This window comes from Trachymyrmex cornetzi, unplaced genomic scaffold (assembly GCF_001594075.2).
Source record: "Trachymyrmex cornetzi isolate Tcor2-1 unplaced genomic scaffold, Tcor1.1 scaffold127, whole genome shotgun sequence".
In the NCBI taxonomy this organism is placed as follows: Eukaryota; Metazoa; Arthropoda; class Insecta; order Hymenoptera; family Formicidae; genus Trachymyrmex; species Trachymyrmex cornetzi.
In genome coordinates this window covers 2,118,990-2,138,819 of record NW_017295839.1, presented here as the reverse complement: position 1 = coordinate 2,138,819, position 19,830 = coordinate 2,118,990, and the positions used below count along the sequence as shown (strand labels likewise).

Genomic DNA, 19,830 nt, shown 5'->3' with positions numbered 1-19,830 from the left:
CTCACTTTTGACTTTTTTGTTAATATTGACGTTGGACTTAAATTTTGGCGACTTTCATTTATTGGATGTTGTACCTAACATATTTCTCAAGAGTTCTGTGTAAAAATTTAAAGTCTTCATATGCATTTATATCGGAGCAATGTTAATTTAAAAAAAGCTATTCCATAATCCCTGTTTTTACTCTACACATCATGTAAATACAAAATAAAAATCTAAAAAAATCTAAACCTGTGTTTATCGCGAAATGTAAAAGTATTATTAAAATTAAATGTTGTATAGCTCGAATAAAATATTGTAATAATATGGAAATAATTCAAACCATTTTATTTCATTCCTAACAATAATATTTAACTGTGTTTTTTAAAACAAAGGAGCTTTATTTAAACGGTTCTTAATCACCTTTAGATATCTTTTTCATCATCAGTGTCTGTTGATATCGGCATGATTTATACACATACTGCCTGTAAATTTGCACTAAATTAACATAAACCACTTCCTTATAGAATAAAAATCGATTTTTTTTTCCTTATATATATGTGTCAATTCTGATCATTCCGGTGGTACATCTCTTCGTCGCTTTCGCTTTTCGCAGATGTCACATCGTGTATCCTGCTAAACGGCCTCTTTTCGATCCCGTATGCCAGCCGTCGGAGAAAATCGAATCTCGTCCGAAACTAATTTCGTGCCTTTGTAGAAGAGACGTGCACGATTACTGCCGAGCGAGAGGAAGCGAAAAGGGTATGGAAGGAGGGATGGATGGATTCCTAGATTTCCGATAGTATTGAAATCCGTCGAAGTGAAAAGCAAATTATATGAACTCTCTTTACTTTATGCCTCTTTCTCCCTCTCCTTTCTCCCTTTTGCGCACGCACGCGAGAGAGAGAGAGAGAGAGAGAGAGAGAGAGAGAGAGAGGGGAGAGAAACGATGGTAGGGTCCTTTGATGTTCTCATTGCCGAAACAAAGTGGCCCGCATGCTCTTGGGGACGAGATCTTTGCAAAAGATACGCAACCCCAAACCAGTAGCCAACTCTGGTGCCCTTTCTTCAGTCGAGATGCCCCGACAAATTATTAAGTCAGCTCTAAGCGAGAGAAACTATAAACGTCGACAAGCAGGAGTCACAAAGTAATTGAAGTAAGTATACGATTTTAGAAGAAATAATTTTAAGTTAAAATAAATTGAATTTCTATAAAATATGACACTCTTTCACGTGCAAATTATGTCACTAAAGTGGAGAACTTAATCGAGAAATTCGTACTTGCAAAATCCATTAGACTGTTTCAAGAAGCAAGAAAGATATATATATATATATATAAATAATTTTCCTGAGATTGTTAATAAATAAATATGAGCTAAATATATAAGAAGCAAAAAAGATATATATGTATACAGTATAAAATAGATATATATATATATATGTATCATTCTTGCTTCTTACATATTTAGCTTATATTTATTTATTACTATCCGAAGATACTCTCTCTTTTCTCCATCCGTCTTTGTATGTATTGATTGATGTTTTGCGTGACGACTCTCATTAGATCCGCGTGAGCTGTCAACACGTTTAATATATTATACATAACACTTTCATGTAAGTTGATTGTGACAAAATTCTCTTTAATTTATAATTAATAATGTAATATTCAATATTTAGTAAATTCGGCAATTTAATGCATTGATGAAAATGAATATGAAGCATTAACAACACACTGACATTCAACGTTCGCTACTAAAATAATTTCAACTTGAATAATTCAATTTCAATTTTGAAAGACTAATTTAAAAAATTGCCTATGTTCATATATTATCGATATTAATTTGCGTATTCGCTTAATTATGCACTGAAGAGGATCCGAATCAGTGATCAAAACATATATTTTTATATTAATATTTATAATTAATACTAGAAATTTAAAATGCCTATTACGGTTGAAGCTGGATTTTCATTGCTTTAAATAATTCAATCTTGAATTACTAATATACACTATATATGTACTTGCATATATACCATATCGTAGTCTTTTCAAACTGCGCGCCGAATTGTTTTTTTCGTATTATAAACGTAATTAAAACTACTCTTGATGATTAAATTATTAAATTGCTTGTCAATTTAATTCACGATTACTAGAGTAGGTTTAATTGCGTTTATAGTCCGGAAAAACAATTCGGCGCGCAGTTTGTGAAAAGATTACAATATGATGTATATGCAAGTACATATATAGTGTATATTAGAGAGAGTAATTCAAGATTGAATTATTTAAAGCAATGAAGATTCAGCTTCGACCGTAATAGGCATTTTAAATTTCTAGTATTGAATTGTGTTCCTCACATATGCGGCCTAAAATAAAGATTCTTAATATTGTTAATGTTTATAGAATAAATTATTTGGATATCCTGTGTTGGCTCTTAAAGACAATTATAATTTACTGATTTATATTATGCGAAGCTTTTTCTAAACGTGCGAGCGTTATCGCAAAGCGAGACCAAAGTCAACATAGAGAAGTATAGATGATGTCACGGAGGCGGTCCTGACACAAAATGGCGTCTTGACGTGCCTATAGCATGGCAGATTGCCTCTCGTGTAATTTTCGTAAAAATTAGCTATGCTCGGCCATCTTTCAGGGAAAGGGCCATTTTGAAGGGTTGAAACCGCCGCCGACGGTTTCACGCTCCGATCGGCCTAACGAGGTTTCGTTAGTCGTCCCTTCACCCTGGCATGCGCCCACCGCCATCGGCTTAATTGTATAAATATTAGATTACGCGTAGGGTGCGCGACTCGTAGCATAACTCCAAAATCGGACGCGAATTTTACGCTTCGTTGGACGGATTTATACGCGGAATACAAATTCGTCGGATTCACCGAAAGTTAAATATTTTCTCTGAGCTATAGATACCCTGAAAACCAAACACTCTGAAACAATGTAGAAATCTGAATATACGTACCGTTTAATGTCAGAAAAATTAAAATAAATATTTTAGCTCTTTCTACATCGTTTAAGAAGAATATTAACTTATCTTCCAAAGTTCCAACATTGAAGGCAAGAATAATGCCAATTTAAAGATATTTATTAAACCTTTATATTGTTGTATAAAAATGAATTCTCGAGCAATAAAGACAATAGTTTAAAATTGGTTGCCACTACGAATATAATACATATATGTATATGTACACATGTATAATATATAAACAAATATATAGTCTATGAAAATTGTAGTACAATCGAAAAGAAGTGAGTTCCAGGCACAAAACTCGAAAATGTAGAATAAACACATTTATACGAGATTTTTATAAAACTAACTTTAAAAATGGAAAATTAATAATATAATCTTTTTAGCAACTTTTTACAGTTTATGCCATATACCAGCGAGTTGGTCTCGTCAATAGTTATTTAAATATCTATAAAACTACAAAATTTAGTTAAAAAAAATAAAACTGTTTGATGTTTTATACACATGATTTTTATGATAAGTTAAAATATTTTGAAATATTTTACTTTTTCTAAATAAAATAATTTTTTTTATAAATAGTTATTTCAGTTCAACGTTATAATCGTACACTGAAACGATCAACAATATATTATTTAAAATAACATAAATACATTATCAGTTTTCTATTTTTTCAAGTTATTTTTAATTACCTATATCTTTAATTATATCTTCTTTAATTTTAACTGTAGCATAAAAAATTATCTCCTTTTTGATTGTATTACAATATTTAATTTTCAATATATATTAAATTACTTTAACCTCAATGTAAAAAAAAAGAGTAAAAAAATCAAATATAAAAAGGATTACGAATGAAAGGATACTCAGTTCATTTACTTTTGACCTGTATAACATATTTTTGCAACAAATTACAGAAATTGAGCGACGCGCAGTAGGGACATCTTGAAACACGATGCTTATTTATTACATTTATTACGCGGGAATACGAGTTGTACGAGTGGAGTTCGCGAAGTTCGCCGACCGATGAAACAGGTGGGTATCGCCGTGCTTGTGGCGGCTCCATTCAAAACCGTCTCTCACCCTCGACCTCACTCTCAACTTGTAAAAGAGACGCCAGACATAACCGGGCGCGTGTTACGCCACCAACGACGTACGTGTGATTTATCCGCTCGAACAGGTGTCAACGATACGCCGGTTCTCATGTGTGAACGACAGGTAGATGGCCTGTGACACGAGACCGACATCTCTCCTTTGCGTTGACTTTCCGTGTGGATTCACTTCCGCAACAATGAATTTCGAGAGCAAACGTGCGCAGATCGTCGTTACATAGATTCACACGTAGAGTCACCATTTAATTAATGAAGAAATCGTGCAGCTTTACGATAATAAAAATTATAAAAATTTTCAGATTTTTATAATTCTTGTAACATTATTATGATAATTCCACAAATTTAAGAAAATTATGTTCTGATTATTAAAACATAATTTAGCTTTAGCAAAGATAATTCTAGTATGTTATTTATAGCAATATTTAAATTTAACATTTAATATTTTCTACAATGATTCAATAATATATGCTCACGTCAGCGTCCGCCAATTCTGGATCGCTACGTCACGTTTCTTATTAATGAATTCCGCACCGCATATGTGTCTGCTCATCTCATATAATCGACGCGTTCCAGCTGACTTGTTACTCATACGACCCCGATCAAAAAATAGCAAAGACTCGAGAATGCACTCTCGTGACGCATCCTTCAAGCCGACAGAATTCGCATACGAAATGCACGCCGTGGCATTTTCTTCGCCGCTCTTGAGAAAAGTTTGCTTTGTTAGCGGAGCGAGCTTTTCCTTGCCATGCTGGACGTAAAGTTGGAGGAGATTCAGTTCCCGACCCACCGAGCTAAAATTCTTGACGTTCCTCCATACAAAATTACCGTTTCGACCACAGAAAGAAGAAGGAAAAAAAAGAGAAAAAGAGAGAATTCGCGGGCGTACTGGTAGGATAGTCCTGAATATGGCTCCTATTCCTCTTTTTTACGTGTTTTGTCGTTTTCTCATAGTTTTCCTACTTTGTACTAGTCTTGCAAAACTACAGAACTATTCATGTTAGTCGCTTCGAAAGATTTTAAAGTTGTATTTTTAAAATAAAATAACATTCCTTTATATATCTTGATTAATTAATGTAATTTTTTTTACTTTAATAACAAATAAAGTTCTGAGAATTATAAAGTAAAAAGTAAAAGGAAAGTCTGTATGAGCCAACGCTGAGTTAACGATGCGGGAATTATTGTGTTATATTTATCAATAATATTGTGGATTTTATAAGAGAACTTCAATTATTTTAATACGACGACTTTAATTACTTTAAACACTTGATTGATATTTGCAATTGCAACGGATTAAAGATTCTACACTAAACTTGATTACATATTATCAATAAACACCGAAGAAGACTCAAACTTGTTTGTGAAACATATATGATTTTGTGTGTACTTAAACTTTTGTATATAATTCTTAGTAAATATACATACATGTATAATAAATATACACAATAATTCACACATCGTTAACTCCGTTGGCTCATACAGGCTTTCTTTCTATATTTAACTGCGACTTTCTTTTACTAAATTTTTCACAAACTTTAAATATAAAATTAATATGTATATGTTTTTAAATTAAAAAATTATCTAAAATTTTGAAATGGGGTAATAATAGTTAATATATCATGATTGTTCTTTAGCGTATAATCTTTAATTTATATTCTCTGTTTTTACTTAATTTTTTCCACACAAACATTTCAGTCCTTAGTTTTGGACCATTTTCAGCGTTAACAGTTTAAAATATTGAATAATGCACATCAGAACTGTAAGGAGATTCACAATTGACATTTATGAAAATTCTCTCGTCTGACAGTTACATGATGAAGATCTATACTGTGGAATAGATTTTTAAATAATTCCTTTTATACAAACAATTAAATGATTAGCTCTAATTTTTCAATTAAAAACAAATAAATTTCTCTAATTAGGTAAAAATTAGATGGATTTCTATTCGGAAAATTTTCAAAATACTGCAATCGAATGATTTTTCTATAAATGCTGCAAATTTCTTAATGATTTTTTACAAATTATGCAAATATTTTCGTGTCTATTTGCGAAGTATGCCGATGAATTGCAAAATTTATACGCAACAACAGCATCCATCGAACGTAGCGCGTTTGCTTTCATAATCGAATTCGCGCGACACAACGGCAATGACTACGATGCTACAATTTGCATCCCTGGTGCAATCACCGGAACAACGTATATCCAATCCGATTCTGCTGATCAATCGGGACGAACTCCTCGACGAAATAACCAGTAGCTACAACAATGGGTCAAAGATATCGATCGATAATAATCCATTGTCAATCGATCGCCGCGCGCCGGAAGAAGTATATAACGACCGGCGCCGTTATTAATTGCGGTTACTATCGCGAAATTGCCCTTTTAAATCATGCTCGGTATGCATCGGCAAATATTTCAACCAAGGGGTAGGTAGAGTGCGATGGCTTTTCGCAAATGCGTCGATCGATTCCATCGGATATTTATGCGACGTCGATAATTAATCTCATGACGAAATAACGCGGATAGTTTCTTGGAGTATGAACAAATTTCTCACTTCTCAGGGAATTATTTTCCATAATAGGTTACTGTTAGAGATAGTTGTGCATAAAACAACATTTTACATCAAGGATTTTCAAATAGTATTTTCAAAAAATTAAAATAAATAAATATATAGTATTTTCAAAAAATTAAAATAAATAAATAATTCTGCATATTTGATCACTTATTACTTTGTAACGATATATTTTTTAATCAATTTGAAATCTTTTTTTTTCTTAGCGAAAACAAGTCATCATTTATCTTAATTTTCTATATTTATATAATTACAAAAATTATATTAAAATAAATTTATTAAAAATTTTTATTTCAAATTTATTGAAAGGTGTAGCTTTGTATTCTGTTCGATTTTCTTTAGTTTACACACACACAATATACTCTTTCCAATAAGTTTTCTTTCTACATCATTTATAACTAAAAAATTATTGCTGTATTCTTGATATGTTAAGAAAATGTGCTTTCTGAATTCCTTATCTTAAATGTTAAATTATGTACATTCACGCACTTTTCTCGTTTTATTTATCCATTTTTCTTTCTATAAAGTCGTATTTGCATTTTCAAAGTTACAGAGCAATCTTCTACAAATTTCTCAACGATTTTTACGTTCCTAATGTAATTTTCCTGTTATTTGAAAAATCTCAAATATTTCACGATATTTCGAATACACTTTGTAGGTATACGCATCATGATATCTAACTTGATTGTCACACAAAATGTTTACATGAATTTTGTAAAAGTAGTACTTTTAGAATATGACGTCGCGCGCGCATATGCAACGAAAGGAAATTTCTTGAAATAAGCTTATGCATATACACTTGTATATTTGAAATTGTTATTTGCGTTACTCGCAAATATATTTTGTCAGCGTTGATAACAAGACTCGCTGCGGGTTGGTCTGTTCTTGCGAATCAACGACGTAGACGGGATTTTGCTTGTTGTTCTAGCTTACAATCTGGAGTGCATCCAAACGGCCGAATCCCGACCGGGCTGGGTATCTATTGTCCTAGCGTCCCGGACCACCATCTCGCCGAGCGATAACATCTGGCTGTCCCCTTATAACGACACCTCGAACGCGCCCGATTATTTGCCCGCCCGGGCGTTTATCCTCGGGAAATCGATTCGTCGCGCATAGATCTTACCTTACCCCCTTGTGTAAACTGTACAACAAACGGTTTGCTGCCGCTGCCTGATTTCGAAACAATGAGGACCAGGTATTGGACTGGTTAAATTAATGTAGGACTACAAAATGAATGTTTTCTTCTTGGTAAGAAATATTACCAACTTTTTAAAGTGTACACATTTTTTTTAAATAACAAACTAATTTTTCATGCACAACGAAGCAGTGCGTTAGAGAAAACTGTTACCAGCGCGATACTATGCAAATTAAATGACGGACAATTATTTGCAAAGTGCGAGTGACGTTGAACGATCGTCGAAGTCGATCTTTATTCCTCGTCTCTATTGTAACCACTGTCATGATCATTAGTGGCTGCACGCGAGTGCACTGAAAGTTAATAGTCGACTATCATTTTTCTGCTATTATCTACCGGCGAACTATTAATATTCGAGCACTGGTTCAGTACTTTCCTCGTATAACGGGAGCGTAAAACAACACGGTATCGCCGTGTATCATATATAGTGAGCTGAAATAATTATGCTGTATTTAAATCTATTATCATAAAGGGTAATAATTGCTAATAAAAAAATATAATATTTTACTTCAATTAAATACGTATTGTCAAGAAATAAAATAATAAATATAATTAATGAACAACATAATGAACACACAAGCATTCAAAGTAACGCAATTAATTATATAAAAACGTTATTTAAACGTTCTAAAATCCCATTAAAATAAAATCCCTTTCTCAGAAGAACTAAAGAATATAATCCTATCATTTATTTTCTCTCCTAAAGCTTAGTTTGTCGAAAAAGGATAACTTTAAATAGGTTAAAAAATTTGCAAATAAAGAAAATATTCAATGATTTTAGGCACCCTACTTATTTACATAATGTATGGTTCAGTTTACTAATCATGCAATACATTATTTCGTGCCATAAATCGCGTTAGAGGTAAGGGAACAATGTGTTTCGTGCATCGCGAGAATATTATTGCTGCCCGAGTAACTTTAGGAATGGAACTCTGCGATGCACCTTGTCTTCCATATTCATTAAACTATTTAAAGCGGCCATTACGGCGTTACAACGGCACCAGCCGTTGCAACACCCTCCAACATACCCACGGCGAAACTGTTACACGTTCAAAAACTTGACCAACAATTTATTAGTGCATTCGAATTATTCTCAGCACCTACGAAACGCCATATTCTTTACCCTCTTGTTTCCCTATCATTTACCATTTTTCTTTCTACACTGCTCACCTACTTGTTCACATTTTGCGTGACCGCGTGACATATTTCATTCACATTCTCACTCTGCGCATGGTCACGTAATCACACAAATGTGAAGAGTGGTGAGAGCGCACCAAGGGGAGAAATAATACTTCTCTTTTCCTCGTGCGCAGCAGATGGCATAAACATCTTAACATTTGCTAGACATAATTTCTAGAGATATATCTAAAAGGAACGAATCTAAGTTACCACAGTTTATTTATGAAATCTTTAGAAATGCTTTAACATTTTCCAAAAGCTATTTTCAAAAAAAAAGAGATATTATTTAACAAACTAAATCATTCACAAAATCACATTATAACTTTTGACTGTTATGCGGAGCGAGTCGTTTGGAAAAAATGATTTTTCTGAATAATTATGCCATAAGATTTTGATAATTTTGTGCATTTTCCTAATTGATTTTTAAATTATAAGTTTTTGTTGTGACAAATAAATACATAATATATACAATTTTCAAAAAGATATATTTTATTTACTTGGGGTGATCCCCCCACACACACATTCTTGGGAATATTATATTATTACTGCCTTAAAAAGTTGATTTTTATTCACAATTTAAAAAATTAATATTAATTTAATAACATTTAAATTATTTACGGAATTGTGTTATTGTACAAAAATAACAAGTTAGACAACAACTAGAGTATAGAGTATCAAATCTATGATATTTATTTTGTTATTTCGATTAATTTTAAAGAGGTTCTAAATCGTTACAAAATAAAAGTAAATGACATTGTATTATTAACTGTTAATATATTTATTTATTATATTTTAATATGATTTTAACATTATAAACGCTATTATGCAGAAAATGTTTTGAGGTCAACCGCTCGCTCCACTTGCAAACTACAAGTCTAGAAAGTTAGCATGAGAGTCAAAAGGTTAAAGACTTATAAATTATGTGTTAAAATGTCCTGCTTATGAAGGAACATTTTATTTTCAAGAATAATATTTTTCGATAATAATATTATATCGTTTTAATTTTAAGCCATTCGCTTAAAATCAAGTAATTAATATAATGTCGTTTATATTGTTGTGTGTGTGTGTGTGTAGAATCATGTAAATGATCGTAAGAGATTGTAGTTTTGCGCTGTCAACAACACACTCGTAATACGCTTCAGGCGTTAATGACGACTCTTAAATCGACTACCTTTGGCTGATCCACTTCATTCCCATGTCCGCGACACATGCAACGACAAAGCGCCGCGATTGCAATATACACCGAGAGTGCACGGGAGCCTTTCATTTCCGCCGAAACCGCTGCTCGCGGTGACACCTTTTGCTCTGCGCTTTTGCCAAATTACTTGCGACTGATTAAATCCTGTCCGGTAATGCAACATCAAAGAATATCGAAGGATGTCTGTCGACGATGTCTCGGTGGACAATTAAATAAAATAGATATGCAGTACAGCATGCATAAATTTAAAAATTGTCTAATATAAGAGAAGAAAATATTCCATTTCATTATATATTCGTGAAAAAAGGTTTTAAGATTTAGAAGACTAATCATTTGAGTATTATCGGAATAAAAACTATCTAACATAAATCGAAAAATTGATCATGTCATTCCATATATAAAAATATTAGAATCGTCACACAGTGAATATTTTACGATATAATAAAATATAGTTTTACGAAACATTTTTTACGATAAAATATATAAAAATAAAATAAAATGCATTGTATATTATGCAAAATATGTCATGTTAAATATTTGTTTTACAATTATTATTTGACATTTTCATATGTAAAAAATAATTGCGAGAATTAAATTATGTAGAAAGAAAAGGAATTATGCAATGAATCTATGCAAAAATACATTACTAAATGTTATTAAAATTGAAAACTTTATTTCTCTGAGATTAATTTTTCGTCTCATATGATCAGACACTTTTTAAAACAGTTTTAATTTAGTTGAAGATTTATTCGAACTGATTTATTTAATGTTTCCATCCGATACATCCATTCTATTATATAATAGTAGATTGTATATAATATACGATATGGAACAGATTAATTGAATATTTCGAATTTGAAAAGAAAGCATATCAATAGTGTGTACTGAGTATATGCCGATGGAATTATTTTACTCAGCGAGCTGTTTATACGTTCAAGTATAGTTACTGACTTATCATACGGAAGTTGTGTTAGTTAAGCAAACAGCTCCTTCCAATCTCTCGCCTTAAGACGTCGTGTGTAAACAAAACCAAGACTATCCGACATCCGCATGCGGGCACAACGTTAAGTATCGTAAAATATGTATCGCTTGCGCACATGCAAGTGAGTATATATATAAAATCTCCGTAAATCTTAACTTTTTTGGTATTAACGGTCTATTTCTCCATTACTTTTTCCTTTGTTTTAAAAGTTACTATTTATTGTTATTATTAAATGCTATTAAAATATTAATTAGAATTACACTAAGCAGCTTTACATATAACATTTAATATCTTGAAAATAAAGAAAATAGTTTTTAAATAAAAAAAGTTTAATAATTTTCGTGTTAATTAGATCAAAAAAATAAAAATAATTATGATTTAAAAATCTTTACATCATCCTTATATTACAGTTATAACTGATGATTAAATTCCATCGGTTCTTCTCTCTTTAATTATAGATCTTTGTTCGGATTCAATTAGCTGGAACAAGAAGGAATTTCCCACGGAAGTCTATATATTTGGCACGGTAACCGAATCATACGGGAAAATGCGAACTTGATTTAATTTAATTTTGAAAGTTATTTTATATTTGCGTGTGTGTCCGCGTTTTTGTTTCTTGGAAATTTTATAAAAACTAAAAATCGTCAAAAGATTAAATTTAAAAGTACTTGTGTAACGATTTATTTAAATATTCTATTATATAACCGTTCTATATAACAATGACAATCTGTGTAATAACCAATGTAATTTTACATAAAATTTTATATAAAATTGATATAAATATGAAGTAAAAATATCACTGTTATAAAAATAAAATATTATTCAAAATACATTGAAAGATATACGTGCAAGAAAATAATTTATTATTAACAATATATTTCATTTTTTAATGTTCTAATCTTCAAAATTAATTTATTTTACTTTACTTATTTTTATTATTTATAAGTTAAAGATAATTATTTTTTAAAGGTGTTTAAATTTTAAAAGCAAAACAAAATACATATACATAGATAGTATACATAAATTTATACAATTAAATAGTGTAAAATACTAATATAGTAATATAAATACGTAAATAATAATATAATTTAAATATCTTCTAAAAAAAAAATATTAAAAGCCGTACACTTTCTTTTTTAATTCTTTTAAATTCTTTTCTTCTACGTCTGTTAATTCATTCTAAATAGTATTTCCTTTTATTTCATGCTTTGACTTTAAAACAAACGTTCTTGTACTCACCGTTAAGCTTCACTTTCCTTCGCGTAGTTCAATATCCTGGAAATTTCGTTCTGCTCGCTGCCCCGATCAGTTAACTGCATCCAATCTGTACGGAAACGAAGGACGAGAATGAAAAAACAGCGTTTCCCTCTATTCCGTAATTAATTCGGCCATTAATCCACCGGTAAATTAAACTTGAGATAAGTTGAGCAGTACGTGGGCAATTAATTATTAATCACACATATCGACATCAATTTTCTGGGATTTTCTGGGATTTTCAATTTTCTTGCTCTACTGTTTCATACATTAATATATTATCTTATTAAAAATGTAACTATATGTACATTTTCAATAATAAAATTATATCCCCTTATATTCACTAATAAAATGTCACTCTAGCATGAAATTGATCGAGGAGAGAGACATATTATATATTAATTTATCCGTTTTTCGAGCATTTTCGTATTCGCGTCGAGTCCTCGTGTCGCACATATTCCACTAAATATTTGGGATTTGTCACGTTGCTACCCCTTCTGGGAGAATTTGCACTCTATGTTTCGCGCGTCTAATCGTCACCGTCGGGAAATTACATCGAGTTTGCCGGTTACAGGCTGGCCGTAATTTACACCGAGCGGAGACTACACGACATTCCGTATAGCCCTTATGGCTGCGCTATATATCGAACATCAGAAGCGAGAGAGGAAGACGAGAGAGAATTGTTAACTCCCAGAAACAAATTTCCGATTATATTACACGCTTCATATTTCTTTTGTAGATTTCTTATATAAGAACTAGCAATTTAGCATTAAATGTATCCAGATAGCACAGAGAGTTCAAAACGAATTCTATTTTATTTTCGACTTTTATTAAATAAATTTCTGTTTTGTTCTATTTCTGAAAATATTCCCCTGAGGGAATCTAAACAAATTTTCACTTTTATATCACCAATCGTGAAATCTTTTTCAGATTCAAAAATTATTCTTTTTCTAGTATTTTTCTATTTCTTAATCATTTTGTGTAAGAATAAATCATAATTTGATTTTTATTATCATTTTTATTAAAAGTAACATATATACAAAAATATGTGTATAAATAAATAAATATATTTGCGTGTACTTTATTTCTTTTTAAGTTTAGTTTCGAACACAGATTACGTTAATTCATAAAGAACTTAAGAGAAAGTGAATACTTTTTAAATTTAAATGGATCAGTTATGCTACCTGTGTGTGTGTGGGCAAGCATTCATTTCGGGAACTTTTTCTGTGTATTTCATTCTATCATCTCTAAAATTGTCTACAATCTTTTAATTTTTTTTCTTAACATTATCAGACGTAGTACTTTTAGATCACTCTACATTTGAACGTGAATGTTTGAAAGATGTTCTCTCTCCTCTTTAAATAAAATGCACGTCGATAGCGCAGTTTCGTATTCAGGAATTCCTTAATATTTCGAGTGCCGGTTGATGCGTCTCGAAACCTCGAAAGTAAAGATAGGAAGTGAAGAAGTAAAGAAAACAGCGAAGATCCGGCACCTAGATCAAAGGCATGAGACGTTATCATCGAAAAGATTGCGAAGGCGGAACCGTTTCCATTCACTTTGGCAAGGAAATAAAGGAAGAGTGGAGCTACTTTCCAGAAACGAAGAAACACTTTGCGTTTCGAATTAATCGATAAAATTGATTTCGAACCTACAAAAATAAATGTAACTGATCTTAAAGTAACGTTCTTATTAAATATTTACAACAAATTTGCCAAATAATCTCGAATGCTCTATAACAAGTTCTACAGAGTTATAAAAGTGTTAATATAATATCCCTTCGAATTGCTTTAATCATAAATATAAACTTTAGTTTCGTATTTTCGTATTTTAGTTTCAAATTTTAGTTTATCTATAATATATTTTTCGTTTAAAATCGTGTTTTTAAAATTAAATCTGTACCATAATAGCTTTATCGTGTCTCAATAATTTCATCCTCGTACTTAATTTTAGTCGTTAAATTTACATCATCCCGCTCAAAGTTTATCTCCGAAGTTCGCAATATTCCGTCACTCAAAGGACCTGAGAAAATTGATGTCGGCCATAATATCCCGTCATTTCTTCACGGCGACGACATACTCGGCAGCCTCAACTTTTCCCGGAATATTTCCGCGGAAAAGCACGAAGAATCCATCGAACAATTACATTTGCGGAATCGCAAATCAGACGATGATATCGCTCTCACGAGTTCTCGATTCTTATTCCGCTTGAAAATTCCTCTTCGCCGCGAGCGCACGGGGGCAGATAATTTGTTCAAGTTGTCGGCAGCTGAAGGGATGCAGGCGAATGCGAGGACGGGGAAGAAGCGAGTTTTTATTTTAGACGGGGGTCGCGAGCGCGCTGACGGCGCATCGAACTTCCGCTCGTCAGCTCGCGGACTCTGTTCAAACATTACCGGCGTCCTCCAAGAGTTCGCTACTCGCAAAGTGGATGATTCGGCCCATCGAACCGTGAATCTCTTCCTCCACCCTCCTACACCGCACGAATCTGCGCGGGAAAGGGCGAGATTCTCTCTTGCGGTTTTTTTTATCCGCGTGAAAGGAAACCGCGCGTTCTCGCGCGATTTATATAAGGATACCGGCGGCGGGTTCACAGTGTAAAGATGCAGAGTTTCCCCAACTACCCACCCCTTTCTTCCACAATGTACTTCTTATTTCTAAAGCCGGATAATGGTTTACATGAGATGGAAAATAAAATAGGTATATCGGTATTTTCTCTATATAGCCTTCGAAAGATCTGAATATTGTGGTGATGATACATGTGCTTTAGAGACAGCGTGTTGCCTTGGATAATATTGTAAAAAAAAAAAAGGAACGCGTCCGAACCGAGCCGGTAACACGGCCGAGGTTAAACAACATATTAAACGGAATTCTCGCTACAACGCGTGGCCATGTCCGCGTAATTAACGCGCCGCAAAGCCCGACAATTCCAACGACTGTGTTAAAAACACGGTCACGTTCGTCATCGTCGATATTCGGCGGTATTTTCATATATCATGGAAATTAATGATAAAAGTTTATGCGTTGCATATAATTTATCTTTTGAACCCACGTAACAGTTCATGTTCGATGAACAATTAGAACTCAATTTTTCAAAAAAACGGATCTATTCTGATAGCTTAAACTTTCGGTATCACTCTTAGTATGATATACCGGAGATTTAGTTTGCTTTGTATACATATTTTTTATAATGTAATAATGCTTTTATTAATAAAGATATATGTATATATATATATATTTGCTTGTTATTGTTATATAAAAATTAAATTCCTCAATGTCTAGCGTTTCGATTTAAAAAGAACTTTGTTATAATGTATTCATTTTATGTGATATTTTTCATAATACTCGCAGTATAGTAAATTCGTGACAAAACAGTATAAAGTGCGTCGAAAAGTTAAATGGTATACATCAACTGTAGTCAATGACTTCTCAACAATTAGGCAACTGTTGTACTCGCTGAATTAATCATATATAAATAATAGCTACACGGTAATTTTATTATTTAAAAAAATTTTCTGTTAAATTATTTGCTTAATAGACCAATTATCAAAATTTACTCAAAATACTGCATATTTTCTCCAGATAAAAGTTCAACAAACTTAGTAGAAAAAAATAAAAACAGATTTTTTTATCATGATTTTTTTCTATATTCCCTCTTCCGTATTCTTTTTTTGCCATAACGGAGTTCTGAGAAACTTTTTCGCGCTAAATACTTTATAAAGTAATTTGTTACTTCAAAGGGGAACATATATCTACTTGGTTATGAAACCAAGTTCTTGCGCAGCCGATACTTTTAAATTCTTCGTTTTTTGTGGATGTGTGAATTTAAAATGTTCTGCAAAAATTGAAAATACTGTGTTGCATTAAAACGTTGTAATTTTTTGTATTTCACTTTTTAACGTTTTATAATATACAGTAGATTATCATACGTTAAATCAGTAATTCACAATAACCTGAACTTGATAATTATCAAAAAGTTAACGACATTTAAATAATATACTGTTACATGCTTATATATTAAAATATCATTACAATGATATAATAATGTATTATATGTAATATTAACGCACATAATACTTTTGAAATGTATTTATATTGTAACAAAAATAAATATAGCTAATGTAAAATGCATTATAATAGTATTTTAAATAATTTAAATATTTTTAATTAATGTAATAATTACTTATAGTTATTGGAATATGTGATATAATTCATGATTTACTTACCTGCATGAAAAAAAATAATGTGCTTTTAGAGGTAGTAGCACGTAATTGATTTTCATAATTGTAGTTGATATAATAAATGTGCTCCAATTTTTATGCTTTTATCTAAAAACTTGCTATATTTATTTTTGTTACATATGTATCGTTTTCTTTTTTGCAATTGGATCACCATGAATTTCGATTAAATCTGTTTTGATATGAGATTCGAATTATGAAATACGCATGATCATAATTAGCACCGTAATCACCCAATAATATATATGGGAACGCATAATAAGATTTGTTTTGTTTCGAGTTGCGATAACTCGTAATGTTGCAATACAATTTCATTAATGGAAAATAGAATTTCGATTGATGGTAATAAACGAAATTATGCGATTCTGCTCAGCGAGAATTAAAACATAATATTTTAATCAACGGGTGAACCAAATTTTATGATTCACTGAACTGATACAATAAATTAGGAAGTAATTGCAAATCTCGATGGCCAAATATGCCAATTTAAATACATAATTGTTATGTTGATAATCTACAAAAATTTATAGTTAGTCAAAAATAAACAAATAAGAATACAACAAAAACAACATTTATTTTAATCAACATTCTTACTTCATTTAAAAAAAAAAGATGTTTATTGTCCATTTCTTTAATAATTCGAGATTTTTGGACAAATTAAATTTTTGCAAAGTTTTTTTTTAATCGTTTGTAATTGTTGTCTTAATTGTTGACTCTAAATTAATTAAAAAATCTATTATTAATAATAGATTAATAGGTAATTTTTGTACATTCTGTGTATATAATTATATATTATATACCTATCCTCTAGTAAATTTTAAAATAAAATTAAAAATTGGAAATCTTAAGTTTCAATTAAGATATACTGATATCAATTAATGCATTATTACTTAACTTCCTCAATCCTAACTGATCAACATTGCTTTTTATTATTATTTTATTTAATCATATTAAAATAAAAGGGATTTTTGGTTATATACGAAGAATATTAGAAGTTCTTGCAAAATTCAGACGCATTTTATACTAAATTTGAAGTGTTCACCTCAGTGGAGACACGAAAAACGCTCGCGCATTCCGCCATTTGCTTTAAAGCTCGAAAGCTGATAACTATGGAAAAATGGTAGAAAAAGTGAATTACGAGAACAGTGTTGAAACTTTTCGCGTTTCATTCTGCGAGGTTCGCTGACAAGCCGCCGATATAGGACGGTTCGACTTTTAGTAATTAGCTTCTCGCGTAATTACCATCCACACTAATTGTTACGTGGTGATCTATCGCTAGCCGTTGAACGAGATGCTTTATCTCGGAAAAGAGTCGGTAACGTGCTTTTCGAGAACATTTACGTTAATTTACATTGATAGGAAAAGATATTATCAATCTTTCAAAAAGATTATATCTTGACTGTTAATAAATCATAAAATACATAAAATGTCGATATATAAGCCAATTAAGAATATTTCCACCTGTACATCGTTTCATTGTCTAAAAAGTATTAAGTATACACTGTGACTCCAATTTTGATCTTCAATAAGAAAATTAGATTTACATGTTAAAATTAAGCCATACCATTAAAACTATGTATTGGATTTCAAAGCAGAACTTATGAGTGGAGTACATATGGTTAAAAAGTAAAAAAAGTTTTATGATTAATAGCTTGTCCAATAATGAAATAGTCAATTATGATAAAAAATCTCAAGCAGCTGAAATGTGAAATATTCAAAGTGTGGTGATCTTATGATACTACACACTAGCATAAGATCATCGTACTTTAAACGTTTTACATCGCAGCTGCTTGACATTCATTCTTTATCATAATTGACTATATTTTATTATTGGACAAGCTATTAATCATACTGTACTTTTGCTGTGTTTAACCATGCATACTACACAAGTTCTACAACCGTTCTTTCTGGAATTCGATATTGTTTTAATGGCACGGTTTAATTTTTAACATATTGGTTCAACTTTTCTACTAAAGATGACTCAAAATTAAAGTATGTAATTTTTATTCATTTTTTAAAACTTTCTTATTACGATAAGTAAAATGTTTTATGTATTAAATTCTTATTTACATTAATGAGACCGAGATTAAAATATAAAATTTATTCATATATAACAGTAAATATACTTTGATACTTTTTAAACAATAAAACCATATACATACACGAATTAATATCTTATTTAGTATTGGCACTTTTTATATTGCATAATTTATTTCTTTTAAGTATGATTTTTTCCTTTTATTCCATTGTTAATACTGATGAGAATGAAAATAGGAATACGAAGAAAATAAGAGACAGAGAAAAAGAGAAAGAGAGAGAGAGAGAGAGAGAGAGAAAATTATATTTAATTTTTAATTAAATCAAACATATTGTACATTATAAATTATTTATTCGTAATAATATTTGATAATGGTAATTATTACATCACCGATTAGTATATAATTAAAATGAATACATAATAAATATAATAATTTTCATTTTCATCAAAACATTTAAGTTCTTTTTTATTCAATTTTTAGAACGTTTTATCACAATAGATAAATATTTTACATATTAAATTCTTGTCTATATTAATGAGAGTTAAGGTTAAAATACATTCAGAATTTATTTAAATATAACAGTAAAATAGATGTGCATTTTTTGCACGTGTAAATCTCGTGATATCAGCTTTAATATCGAAAATCTAGTGCGTGATCATCACGTAACCACGGTCGTTTTTCACCCTAACTTACTCCGAAATCGATTCGATATTTTAGTCGAAATTTCGGCCACGATACGCATGCATAACAACGATATGCATACAATACATCCATATAACACATACACACGTATACTCATACAATGCAACCACAATGTGCGCAAACCTTTGACACCACAGCACGTTGTGGAATATTTTTTTCCAAAAATTCGTTCGAGAACGAGCGATAACTGATGCGTCAGTCCACCCTATAAATTTTTATAACAATGGAATTTCTAACTGGGGGAGACGACAGACGAGAATTCACCGGTGCAGATGACTCTTCACGTCGTTAAATATTCATTAAATAACTTGTCGTTGAAAGCTCTTTACGGTTTTTGTCCATTTAACGAGCAAGACATTTAATAAAAGTGCCTTAATACATAATCAATACTATGTAAAAAATGTACAGTATAAAAATATGC

At 31.1% G+C, this 19,830-nt stretch overlaps 1 protein-coding gene across 3 annotated transcripts in view; it reads right to left on the bottom strand.

The window, feature by feature from the left end:
- Positions 1-19,830, bottom strand: part of Con (leucine rich repeat protein connectin) — a 140,742-nt gene that overhangs the window by 58,523 nt on the left and 62,389 nt on the right. For all 3 annotated transcript variants that reach the window (XM_018522112.1, XM_018522111.1, XM_018522114.1), the window contains one exon: positions 12,417-12,501. The gene's annotated coding sequence lies outside the window, so the exon portion shown is untranslated. The remainder of the gene's footprint in view (positions 1-12,416; positions 12,502-19,830) is intronic.